Here is a 14385-nt window from a genome sequence, read left to right as displayed (position 1 = left end):
TAACATTTAACCTGGGGAGATATGGTAAGAGACATATCTGAAGCCAGATCCAAGGCTGCACTGCCTTCAGTAGCATGCATTAGATCACTAATACTCATTTACTGTTTTCCTGTGGGTTTGTCACTTCTGGACTGGCCAAAGGAATTCGGTTGGCATTGTTTACGGGGGCCCAAGCCGATAGCCCCCTCCTGCCGTTTCTACTTGGCAAGATACTGCCTTGCACATCTCTCATAGACTGACAATCCTGAGACCGATGTTTCCCTTTCCCACAGTGACTACAGTACCCTGGAAGTCTTAACATCTCATTACCATGATGGCCACAACCTCCTCATTCTATCTTATGAGTTATGTTTTCTTCTGGGTTATTGCACTTTTTATCTCTACAGTTTCTTTGCACATGACCAATTTTAACACAATTAAAGCACCGAATATTATGATATCTGGTCTCTCTGGCTAAAGCTTGTCCCACAATATTATTTTGATATTCCTGAGAGTTAGTATTAACTGTCTCTTTTACCCAGTCATCTAGTGGAGTGCCTCTTTCCTTTAATGGTCTAAGCATCCTCTTACATTCAGTATTTGCATTCTCATAAGCCATGATAAGTTTTAATGCCTGTTTGGTGTCAGAATCTGGCAACACCCTATTTATATCAGATCCTAATCTCTGTAAAAATTTTATAAAGGGTTTCAGAGGTCCTTGGAATACTTTAGTCAATGGAATAGTTGTTTTCCCAGGTTCCTCTACCAGCTCCAAAGCTCTCAAGACTGCATTACGACATTGTTCAACCACTCTTATCTTCAGCTTGAATTTGTTCTCTTAAGTTAGTATATTGTCCTTCACCAAGCAATTGATCTTTATTAATATTTATTCCCTGTGTTGTATTTTTTTGTTTTATTCTTACAGCCTCTGTTCACCACCATGATAACCACTGTAACTGTTGTGCTGATTACAATACTGCTGAAACTAAATTTTTCCAATCTTGGGGAACAAGTCTATTCTGCGTGGCCCAACTGTTTAACATTTGTTTAACGAAGGCAAAGTGCATACCATATTTGATGACGGATTCCTTAAAATGTTTTAAATCCATCATGTCTACAGGACACCAGGCCATTTGTCATAACCCTCAGCACCATTTTGCGTGGGCACTTGTTTTATAGTGACTGGAAAAGCTGAAGGTGTCTGGGCGACTCTGGAGGTGTTCTTCACCGGGACATTTTCCTCCAAAGACCTTTTGGTCTGTCTGCCTTCCTTTTCCTCTTGTTTCTGACCTTCTTCACCCTTTTTAACCAAAAGTGCCTTCTGCTTTTCCAGCCCTGCTAGTGTTTTTTGCATTTTGCCCATTTGTTCAGTCAAGTCAGTAATTCTTTCCAAAAGGATAGAGCTTATTGACCCTTTCAGTTTTTTTCTGGCTTTCCGATCTCTCTATTTTCTGTCCTTCCTTACTCCCATTTACCAAAAATTCTATTCTCTTTCCCTTCCCTTCATTTTCTTTCCTCAGTCTTTCCATCTGTCCAGTCAAATCTGTAATCTTTTCCAAAAGGCTAGAATTTACTGACCTTCTGGCTTTTCTATGTTATTAACCTTTCTTTAAATCTTTTTAAGAATGAAATACAATAAAAGAACAACAAAAAACCAGAGAATTCCCTCTAAGTATAAGGCAGGAAAGAGTTTTGCAACTGTAGTTGCAACTTTGCTGATAACCTGAAACAGCATTTTTGTACCTTCGAATTCTGAATTTTTCCTCATACCATTAGAAACTATGGAACCCTTTGGGTCCCACGTTGGGCACCACTTGTTGGCTCTGTTTCTTAACACTTAAACTTTATTATACAACCCAACTAGCTTACACAAAAGGGAAAAAAAAAGGTTAAAGGGAAACAAGAGTGAACCTTCTAGTATCTGTTCCATGGGACAGGTCCCTAGGTGTCTCTGGCCTGTGTGCTGGTCCAGCCTGTTCACTGATCCTCTTCCCGATCCACTTGCTCTCAAGCCCAGTCTGAACCTGCTGCTCCTCTCTCCTCTCTGCCTGCCTGTCTCTCACATGCAAGGGGTGGTCTCCACCCCCCATTGAGGGTCGATTAGAAACACAGTAGTCCAGGTGGAGTCCCTAGGTCGCCTTCCTGAATTCCAGGCCCAGGATGGCTCCACCCAGTCTATCTCAAGGTTAATCTCAGGGAGCATCCGTAGTATGTCCAAGGGCAAAGCCCGCCAAGACTGCTTTCACCTGTGACAAAGTTTGCAATCCTTTTCACAGACTGGTGTGGACCTTCATGTGTAAACTCACGTGTGCAGTATCTCAATTAATTTACACAACCCTCAGAATCCCACTGTGGTCCCATGTATAAAAAAAGGAATAGTAAGTTAAGAGTAACAGCTTAGCAAAGACCAGAAAACAAACCTCTGGCCTTTCTGGAACAGTGAAACAATAGCTCAAGAAAGAAATCTGCGCCAAAATGAGTTGCAAGCACTTGTCCACCCTTATTTTAATCTGCAGACAATTTCATTGTTATGAGAGGAGCTGGACGTCAGTTTGTGTCAGCTCCGGCAGCTTTTGAAAAAGAAATGATGTCCTTATGTGACTACGGATTTGCCTCTTTCACCACAGGGACCATGGCCTCAAATATTACCAAATCCTATTCTGTGTCTGAAATTCTTTTCCACTTATATTTCTGTCTTCAATACTCCCTCCCACTTAGCTTCCCAAGGTACTACAAAACTTGGTCTTGTCATTACCTGTAAACCAACTTTCAGCTTCATTCATATGGTCATTAACCTCTTTCCTGTTTGTCTCAGAATTTTTTCTTAAATTGGCTTCCAAGTCCTCACCATTCCTGCTATGCTTGTCTGCCTCTCTTGCTTAGACTATTTTCTGTTTGGTCTTGAAATGTGTGTGTACTGAAATTTTCAGTGGGCACACAAAAAAATTAAGGGGATTTTAAAATGAGAATTACTCTGCATGCTACAATACCTACCCGGGAGCAAGGTGTGCTCTCAGGTGAAATAGTGACGTAACCATTATGGAGGCAACTAACCACTTTCTGCTTGGTTTTGAGACCTACTCCACAGGAGGGAATCCTTGTCTGGTAATATACATCTGCTCAGAGCCCATGGCTGGGCAGATCATAGGATAGGGAGGAACCTACTTCTGTTTGCTAAATGACTGTGTTTATAAACGCCTACTAAAGACTTATATTTATGCCCTACATAAGTGTTACTCTTGGCCTTCGTCAGAGAATTTTGTTTTTGCAGTGGGTAACAGTCAGTGCAAAAACTCAAAGCTGATCAAAGTGCTGAAAACGAGACTGTTGAGTACTGTTCGCCTTCTCTGGCCAAGGCTCAAGGGCACCAAGGAAGTGAGGTTTCAAATGACCCATTCAGTAAAGGATAATGCCTCTGTATCCCATGAATTGGCTTACCTGTTTGTGTTTGCGGCAGATAGGACATCCTTTTAAGGAGTATACCTTGTAAGTATACCTTGTAAGCTGTTGTTTGAGAGGACTTCAAAAAATATAGTGTATGCCAAGAAATCATTTTTTTTTCTTTTTCTTCCTTCCTTCCTTCCTTCCTTCTTTTCCTTTCTTTTCTTTTCTTTTCTTTTTCTGAGACAAGGTTTCTCTGTGTAGCTTGGCTGTCCTGGACTCGCTTTGTAGACTAGGCTGGCCTTGAACTCACAGAGATCCACCCAAAGTGCTGGGATTACAGGCTTGTGCCACCATGCCCAGTGAGATCATTTTTCTAATACCCAAAGACTTAAATCTTGTAAGTGTTCTAGAAGAGGCACTTGGGCACTTAGGGGTATTGTAGGCTTTCTATTGGGCTGACCAGAAATTACTCTGGGGACTAGATTCTGACCCTTGTGTTGCCAGGTGTCCCTTTGTTTGTGGCACCATCTGTTGAGCCTCAAAGAGGAGGTTAGATAGAGTGGGCATCTTGAGGAAGACAGAGTCTCTCAGCCCACGCAGTTCCACCAACCATTTAGTAACTTCTTCATAATGGTAATTTTGCGAGTGTTATAGCAAAATTATATATGATTCATAATACATATCTGATATTTAGGATATCTGATATGTGACCCCCAAAGGGGTTGTGATCCACAGGTTGAAAACCACTGTTTTGTCTTGAGAATTTCTCTTTCTCTTCCTCTTCCTTCTTTCTTCTTCTTTTTTCCTCGTTCCTCCTTCTCTTCCTTCTTCCTCCTCCTCCTTCTTCCTCCTTCTCCTTCCTCCTTATGCCTACACACAAATCTCTATTCTCTTCCATTTTGCTTCTTTATAGGTAATACTGGGGTGATGAGAGGACTTCTTTTTGCTTATGGGAGGTTCATTTGGTTGGTTGGTTCTTGGTTTGTTTGTTTGTTTGTTTGTTTGTTTTTTGAGACAGGGTTTTTCTGTATAGCCTTGCTGTCCTGGACTCACTTTTGTACACCAGGGTTGCCTTGAACTCACAGTGATCCACCTGCTTCCTCCTTCTGAGTGCTGGGATTAAAGGTGTGCAACACCATGCCCACCTCCAGAGAGTTGTTTGCCTCAGACGGTGTTTATTTTTTTAATACTAGACAAGGATTGGAGCAGCTAAGCTTATCCATCCTATATCTGTTTTGGTTTGTTTGTTTTCTGTTTTGGTTGGTTTGTTTTAACAAAATTTCCTGGAATTTGTGAATGGAGGCTGTTAGTTTTCTCCTGTGGGATTTAGTTTGACCCTATCACAAGTAGCACGGAGAAAATTTTTGGACTGGGGCTTTTCAGTATCCCTAAATTAAAGAAAGATGCTCCCCCTGCCAGGGACTTGGGGGGACTTCTGGCCTGGTGGGAGGTTGTTGCTGGCAGGGCAGTGTGAAGTGAGTCAGACAGTGGTCTGCCTAGCAGCCAGGTGCTTCTTTATTTATACAGGTTTCATAAAACACAGACAGACTAATGATTATCCAAGAAGGATAGCTTATGTGTTTGATTTTTCATTACATGTTCAGAGTTATGAGTTCAGTTATGATTAGAAAATACAAACAGATTTTATTTTTATTATCAGCCCCATAACTCCAACTTGAAGAATCTGAAGAATGTGTCCTTCAAAGCAAACACATTTATTATATGACAACCTGCCTTTAGGCTTACAGTGTTTGCAGTTTGAAGCACTCCAAACAAGCAGAAAATAGCTGAACTGGTCTTTTTGTGAGTAGCAAATACTAATACCTACCTTCTTTTACTGTATGTTTCATTAGCTATACTATTAAGTAGAAACAGTTCATTTTAGTCGCTAATATTACTTACTGAGTTCTATTCCTCCAGAGATATCCTCTGTGTGACCATCTATCTTTAAACTACATTTTCAGAGCACTCTAAGCCTATAATAAAAAAGAGACCTTGAATCTGTGACCTAGTCTCCTGGCCAGTCAGAGTTTGTCAACTGCTCTGTTTACCCTGCACCAATGACACTGTTTGTATTTGCTCTGGGCAGATGCCCCAGGAAGATTGCTAGAGTAATGGTTTCATCCAGCTATGTGCTTATCTGTCTTTAGTGATCTCCAGGGCGTAAGGAAGATTTCCAAGTAATAGCCAGATAAAGTTGATTTTAGGATTTTCCTAAAAACCTAAGACTTAATTTTCTTGGGAGAAGACAAAATGAATCATAGTGCAGAAAGTCCCCAAGAATGCAACACATAGCGATCAAAACCCAAAAGTTCTAGAATGACAGTGATCGCATCAATCTACTCAGCTTTGCTGGAACTGTCAAGCAGCTGTGCTGGCTTCATGACTCGTTATTTCCGGTGGATATGGCTGTGCCATGCCCCCCTTTGAGAGGTAGATATGTGAGCATCTTGTTTAGAGTCACATCCTAGCAAATGAACAGGGGCACAATTTAGCAGAAGAAACATGGGATGCCCTAGTTTCACATAGGTGTTGGGGGGGTTTGAATGAAGCTAGCCCCCGTAGGCTCATAGAGAGAGGCACTGCTTGAAAGGATTAGCATGTGTGGCCTTGTCAGAGAAAGTGCGTCACTGGTGGTGGGCTATAAAGTTACAGATGCTCAAGCCAGGCCCAGTGCCTCTCTCCCTCTGCGTGCTGATCCGGATGTAGAACTCTCAGCTCCTCCAGCACCATGTCTGCCTACACACTACCATGCTCCCTGCCATGATGATAATAGATTAAACCTTGGAACTGTAAGCCAGCCTCAATGAAATGCTTCTCCTCATAAGAGATGCCGTTGTCACTCTTCACAGCAATAGAACAGTGGCTAAGACAGTAGGGTTTGTCTTAAAGGCAGTATGGGTAAATTAGAAACTCCTGCCATTTGAGTTTTATTTCTGAGGGAGATGTTAAACCTGGTGGGATTTAAAGCAGAGTGGCCCCCCGCCTTTGTTTTCTTTTTTCTTTTTCTTTTTTTTTTTTTTTTTTTGGTTTTTTGAGATAGAGTTTCTCTGTGTAACAGCTCTGGCTGTCTTAGAACTTGCTCTGTAGTCTAGGCTGGCCTTGAATTTACAGAGTTCCACCTGCCTCTGCCTGCCAAGTGCTGGGATTAAAGGCGTGCGCCACCACCCGCCCTGGCACAGCCTTTGTTTCTTATTGGTTAATAATTATGTCTGTTTCCCCTACCATATCAGCAATGGAAAACTACCTTATTTTCCAGAGAAGCCCTTTGCTAGTCTGCGTTTTCCTTCAAAGTCTCTCTCAGAGGTCTGCTGCTTCTGTGAGAGAACTCCTATTTAAGTTTCTTGCAGGCTTTTTGAAAGATCAGACTTTTTGCAATAGTTAGGAATCACTCTGTCTTTTGTAAGATGGATTGAATTAGAAGGTTCCTTTCTTGTGAGCTTAACTGGTCTCGTAAGCTCATGATTTGGGTGGTTGTGTCTTTTTCCTTTTTTATAATAGTTCTAGAATTGCTAAAGTACCAAGACTGTCTGTCTATGAGAAGGGAGACCCATGCCACCTAGCTTTCAGTAATGCACCCAGAGTCCTAGGACTTCCTGGGTGGTTGAAAATGGTACAGTTCTTCTGGCCTTACCTTACAATGATGGATTTTGGCCCAGACAGTAATTTGTAGGAATAATTTGGTACCATGGCAGAGGCAATTCCTCATCCATGGCAGGCCCTTTTAGTATCAGCAATCTGTTTTATTGAAGTCTTCAAGGGAATTTCTCCATTTTTCTAGCAAAACCCACAGGAGAGGCTGTTGGACTACAGAAAGCAAGCAGGACTGCCCAGGCTTCTCCTCTTTCCCTTCCCTCCTTCCCTCCTTCCCTTCCTTTCATGGCAAGGACGCCATCTTCCACTTGAGCATCCGCCATGCTCGTGTGCTTGCCACAGCCCAGCCCAGCCCAGCCAGGCCAAGCAGCCCTGGACTGAAACTTCTGAGCTCATGACCAAAACAAACCTTTCTTTCTATAAATCTGTTACCTTGGTTATTTTGTAAAAAGGATAGAAAGGTAACAAATAGTAGGAAGTGTCCCTGAGAGAAGTTTGATGTGGTAAAATAAAAGACATGAAAGAGAATGGAAGATGATAAGGAAAACGTGCCATACCAAAAAGGTGAGGTTTGACCAGTGCCCATCCACTATCAAGACACAATTAACAAAATAGAAAATGTTTTCCGTGTATGGGCTCAATAAATTATTTTTTTTGTTTTGGTTGAGTTTTGAGTCCGAGTCATGTATGACCTTGAACTCCTGACACACTCCTGCTTCTGCCTCCCACAAGCTAGGATTACAGGAGTGCACTGCCAACACTGCCACACCATCAGTTGTACTTCTACAGGGATTTCTAAAATCAGGCTTCCTCTCTATCAAAACTTTAATTGCAGTGGATATACTCTAAAGATAGAACTGACTTAGATAAAGATTGTACGGTCAGGCAGCATCTCATTCTATAAAACCGAATTGTCATTCAGCTGAGCTGAACACAGAGGCCCTTGGCTTTGTATGCAGAAAACACTGAAAAGTCAGAAACAGAAAGAAAAGCAGATTGAGCCATCAAAAGTTACTTTTCTGTCTGCTTGGTGGTGCATGGCTGTAATCAACAGCCCTTAGGAGATAGAGGCAAGATCAGTAGTGCAGGGCCAGCCTTAGCTACAACAGTGAGTTTGAGACTAGCCTGGGCAATAAGAGATCCTATCTGAAAAGAAAACTGTATATCCCAGGCTGGCCTCAAATTCACTATGTAGATCAGCATCTTCCTGCGTTGGCTTTCCAAGTTCTGAGGTTATGAGCATGAGTCATACTACTTTTAGCCAAAAGCTCCTCCTCTTAGAGGGCTAAAAGAGGCTCCGTTGCCTAGGGTTCACATAAAGACCAGGGTTCCAGCCCCAAGGCAGAAAACAGGAGGGCAACCTGTTTATCATGCCTACTCAGGTAACCAAGCCCCCTTCTGACTAGCTGCTGTGTTCTGATTGGTTGTTGCTATCCTACTCGGAACTCTTGATGACAGAAATCATATCTGATTTGCCTCCCAACATATCCCAGCATGCATAGAATGACTGGCAGGTATCTGACCATATAAAGGCTTAAATGTGCTCCCAAGGACTAGACCCAGAACTGTCAGAGCTAGAGCGGATCTGTAGGTGTGTGGGGAATTGAGGCCACATTACACTGGGTGAACTAGCAGTGAGGAAGGTAAACACACATTAGCGGTCCGATTATATGTGGCAAGTGTGAGAAAACAAAGAGTAGCTTAGTGAAAACAGCGTAGGCTCTGCAGCCACAATGACCTGTCAGGGCTGGCAAGTGGGCACACTGGGTGGAAGGGTTTGCTTTGTGATTTTAACGGCTTGATCTTGAACTTTAGAACCCACAGTGAGAACCGGAGAAGGGAACTGATTCTCGCAACCACACACACTGTAGTGCACACTTACACAAGCACACCATACAAACACAATAAAAGACCAGGGAGATGGCTCGGCAGCTCAGGGTGCTTGCCCCCAAGCCTGAATACCTGAGTGTGATTCCGGGAACTTCCGTGGTGGAGAGAGAGGAGACTTTTGTTATTTTCCCCGTGGCTGCCCAATTACCACTGGCATGCCAGAGGCGGACAAGCTGCAAGGCCTGCAACTGCTCGTGTTTCTGCAGAACTTCCAGCAGCCGAACCCACCTTTCTCCCATCGTGCCCGAGCAGCAGCCATGCTGGCAGCAAGTGGCATCTCTCCAGCCCAGCTCGTCCTTCAGGGAGAGGGCACAGTCAAACCCCCCACAAAGAGCACCACTCCACCAGCCTGTCGATTAGCCTCTGCCCAGCAGACGTTCTGCTTGTCTGCACCCCCAAAGGCGCTGGTCCTCAGGCTGCCTGAGACTGCACTACGCTGAACTTCAAGGTCAGTGCTCAGGCCACACTGCAGGTCAGTGGGCATTGTGGTGTACAGTGCCGGGCACAGGCGATTTAGGGACACTGCAAGGTAATTCTTGAGCAGTTGGGGTTAAAATCCACAGAACCCAAGGCTTATCTCTAGCCCTGGGGACAAGAGGACACCGCAGTCACGTTTTCCCTGGGTCCTTTCTCGTGCAGGAGCTCATGGGCCCTAGAGGGCAGAAGCAGATGGCACTTTACCCTCCTTCAGTATCACTAAACACTCCTCACGTCACAGTCCAGAGAAAAGCACTTTGCACCCCAAGAATGGCAGGATTAACTCTACTGGTTGTGCTTAAAACTCTAACCCTGGTCTCTATGGAGGACAGTCTTGTGGGGCTTTCTGTCATCATTATGAGGACATGGCCTCGTGGTGAACACAGTGACAATGAATGCCTGCTCTTACTCCCAACACAATACTTAGGACTTAGAAACCTTCACAGTTTTTTTTTTTTTTGTTTTCCATCAAATTTATTTTTCAGTCCTACTTTCTCAGGCTCTCACAGCAGATGAACTGTTCTTTTGGGAATGTCTCTGTCTCTGAGTCAGGGTAAGTGTCAAGGTTGGCAAGGTGGTGCAGTGGGTAACACATGTCTCTGCAAGTCTGGCTACAGGAGCTCAGTCCAGTGCATGGGAAGAACTCCACAGGAATGCAGTATCAGTGTATATAAACACACATACACAAACACACACACACACACACACACACACACACACACACACACACACACCACACCACACCACACCACAATTTTAAAATGACACAGGCCCAGGGGTTGTCTGGACTTAGAAGAAGACATGCTCCTCCCAGGAATTGTGTTTTTCTGTAAGTGATAAGAAACAGCTGACAACTGAGCACCCCTAAGATCCAACTCCACCATAGCAGTGTTCTCTTAGCTCTGCTGGATAAACCCTGATGCTGGGGCCGGGCTCCTTTTGTGGAGTTTGTTGTTGTTGGGTTTAGGTGCATTAACCCACATGCATTGTGCCAATAAAAAAAGGAAAAAGAAAAACTGCAAATGAATTATTTGGAAATTCTCAAGTCAAACCACAAACACAAATGCAGCTTCCTTGTTTTTCTCATTCACCTCACACTCCTCAGAAGCTTAAAAAGGCTCACCAGTCAAGCCACCTGCCTCATGTGGCAACCCCAAAACCGTATCCCCCGCTGTGTATTAACTACATCCAGACAGTCCACATAGGCCACAGCAACGTTGAGAGACCAGACACAATGAATTCTGAAGTTTAAGGTGTAAGAATTGATGGTAACTGCAGAGACCAGTCTTCTCGGGTCCAAGAGGTACGAGTCTGGGAAGTGGACTAACGTGAGGGAGAAAAAGGGTGGGGAAGAGAGTAGTCACAATGCACTTCATACTTGTGTGAGGTTGTCAAGAAAGAAAGAAACCGGATCCAAGGTCAGGCTAGCTCAAATGCCGACTGACAAAAATGCATTTAGGAAAAGGAGTTGGAAGCCTCTTCATAAGTGTGATTTTATATACTTTCTTCCCTTGTTACCACCTGCTCCAATGTCTACACTCAATGACATCTTGAGTCTAGTACTTTCTCCTTTTTAAATTTTTTATTGTTATTGCATTGGTGTTTGCCTGCCTGTATGTCCGAGGGTTTCAGATCTTGGCGTTACAGATAGTGGTGTGTTACCATGGAGGCTGGGAATTGAACCCAGGTCCTCTGGAAGAGCACTCAGTGCTACTACATGCTGATCCATCTCTCCAGACCTAGAGTCTAGGCCTTTCTCAAAGGTGGTGAGAATTTAAATTGTCCAATTTAATAATGTATCTACACAATATTTCTGCCTCTAGGTCCCATTAATTTCCAGAGGAACAAGAAATAAATGCATCCTGGCACCACTTTCTGTGCGTAATAACTTGGTTCACTAACTAGGCCTGCAATACAGCAGCCGGTAATCAATGAAACTGTTTATATTTAAATTTTGAAAATAATTTAAAATTAAAAAATATTGAATCAGTTTGAATCGGGGACCAAGTACATCCATTCATTGATATAATGTCCTGTGACATGGATGAATATCAGCCATATTTTGAGAGCTAAGCTCAGATCAAATGTGGCTCATACTATTACAGGGCACTACAGATAAGGAATGTGTTCATCACCTCAGAAACATCTGTTGACAGGACTGCGTTAAGGATGAAGCTGCATAAGACCAATGACTCTGTGCATGTCAGCTCAGCACCACCCCCATGCACAGCAGCAGAAAATGTAAAATTAATTAGTAGTGCTTAGGTGTTGTTTTAACAACATTTCAATCATTTGAGTTTACCAATACTCAGGAGCCAGATACTGGGGTGAAAGAGAACAGGGAAAGCACCCAGCTGATTTTCCTCAGCTAATGTCCCAGAAAGCAGCCTCAAAACCCCCTCAAACTTAATATCCCTCATTCTACTTCCTGTGTGCCCCTCTATCCGTCCTCCTGACTTCCTCTCACTCTCTATGGTTTTTCCTATGTTCCCTGTCAACTGCTTGCTTGCCCTGCCTCTTGACCTATGGTTGGCTTTATTTAATCTTCTTTACAATATTCAAGCAGAAACAGGTTTTTCCAGTAAACAACAGAATCTGAGGGTTCACAGTGTGCTCAAATATCATGTAACACTTGGGCAGAGATACAGTGCCATGGAGGGCACCTGTCAAGCGTGCACAAGGTCCTGGCCTAACTGTCCAGCACTGGAAACACAAGAGGTGGTATTCCACAAACACGACGGAAATGACCCACAGTCAGTGGAGTGGAGAAGCCTAACCATAACTGCCTGGCAGCTTTGGGTATTTATGCGGGTGTTTCCTTTTGTACATGGTGTGAGCTGTGCACATGTGCCATGGGGGAAGGGACTGTCACAGCGGGGCCTGTGATTGGCAGCCTCTCATCTAGAGGTTCGTTGTAACCTTATACGATGGCCGTTTTCATGTGGATGGTGAAGTGCATTGTGGGTTTTGAAATGTGTGCTACATGTTTATCACGTGCTTATCTCCCCGGGCCTGCCTTCTGCCCTCTAAGAGGCTAACAGGTAGACTCCCTGTTTAACAAGCTTACCGTAATCAAGTGAGACCTAACCAAGAGCTTCAGAAAATGCAGTAAAATGAGGCAAAGGTCATTTGTAAAAATCCTCCTGAGGGAAAAGTACAGCACAAGTATGTAACAGCGGTCTTTTGTTTGTTTGACTGGACTCACTTTGTAGACAAGGCTGGCCTCGAACTCACAGAGATCCACCTGCCTCTGCCTCCCAAGTGCTGGGATTAAAGGCGTGCACCACCACGCCCGGCTCACAATGGCGGTCTTTAGTATCAGTGTGTCCCCCAGGCCTGTGCAAAGCTGTTAAGCCACTAAGAGGAGCTCATGGCTGCCATAAGGGGTCAGTGGATAGTGCTGAGTCAATTAAAAGAAAACAAAGCAAGTTTACAGAAACTAGGTAAGACAGAAAAACATACTGTAATACAGAAATTCAACATCATTCAGCTAAAATGTAGAAAAGAATACAGCCTCAGATTAATTCAAGGACAACACGGGTCCGCTTGTCATACTCATAGGAAATAGCCTTTCTCATCCCGTCCTTGGTAACAAACACCCTCTCACCTGTACATTGGAGTCCTGGGTATTTGAAATTGAAGGGGAAGCCCAGGAGGCTGCCCAAGTATCCCAACTCCTGGAAAGACTGCTTCATTGTAAGCTAGAAAAATAAAATGAGCTTGTTTTTCTTTAATAGTGTTTATAATGTGATTATTGCCCAAACCCAGTGAGAGTAAGGCAGGCCCGGCCCACAGCTCCACACCACTGTGGCACCTCTGTAACAGTTTCTAGTGTTGGGCCATGCTTTCTCTAAGTACCATCCTCAGGGTACTGAGAAAGTAGAGCCACTTGAGCTCAGGTTTGTGGAAGCAGCTTGCACGTCGCAGGGAGACCACCGTGACTGTTTAAATGACCTGTAAGATCATATAACTGACACAATAAAAAGAATTACATTTCAGTAACTGAGACACTAATCATGGAGTACATTACATATTTGTATAGAAAACAAACATTTCATGTAAGACCTGTTTCAGAGATGTTAAAATGTGAGAAAAGGTATATTTTAAGATGGATCAAATACAGCACTATACTGACCAGGAGGTGTGGGTCAGAAGGCTGAGGTAGAATTAACCACCTGTTCCAGGCCAATCTATGGTGCATAGCAAGACATTGTCTCAAGCCAGACAAAACAAAAAGGACAGTAATTGTACCAAAAATGCAGCAATGAAGGTGCTTTTTCATATAAGGATTCAAATAAAGCATTAAGGTGTTAGCATATATCCAAATAAAAAACTTTCTAAAATTCTCATCTTAAGGGAAGGAGGGACCATTCTACAGGATGTCTCGCACAAACTCCAAACCTGAGGGCTTCTCAATTTGGAAATCAACTCACTTTCATTTTGATATAAAGGATACAGAGATGGTTTGAAAGAGGCCCACGGTGCCTCCGTTTGAACCTGGGAAAGAGAGTCACATCTTGAAGAAATATCCACTACGTGCTCTCATACAATACAAAACCAAGCAAGTCTTTAGTGCAGCACTATGGATAAGGTAAAGAATCCTAGACTGCTTCCTCATTTCCGAACACTCTTCCATGGGACTATTACAGAAATAACATGCCTACCAGTGAGAAACCCTGCTGCATACTTAGGGACTAATGAAGGAAAAGCTTCACAAAAACTAAAACAAAACAAAACAAACAAAAACTTGAGGCTGCTGTGGCTAATGGCCAAAGAAGAGGAGGCCTCAAGTTGAAGGTTTTCCTAGTTCATATACACACCTTGGGCTTATTCTTTCCACAAATGCTGTCATCCTTAAATCTCTTTTCTGTCCTGGTCTCAAGAATTTAAACAGACATAGGAGACTGCAAGTCTGGACACTTGGGTACATGCAAGATTTAGACAACAAAGATATTATCAGAATTATTTCTTCTTTAAAAAAGATTTATTTATTTTATAATTTATTTAATTTTATTCTAAGTACATTGGTCTGAAGGTGTCAGAACCCCTGGAACTGGAGCT

The sequence above is a fragment of the Acomys minous genome (assembly GCF_964271855.1).
Source record: "Acomys minous genome assembly, chromosome: 3".
Taxonomy (NCBI): domain Eukaryota; kingdom Metazoa; phylum Chordata; class Mammalia; order Rodentia; family Muridae; genus Acomys; species Acomys minous.
This window is presented reverse-complemented; position numbering follows the sequence as displayed.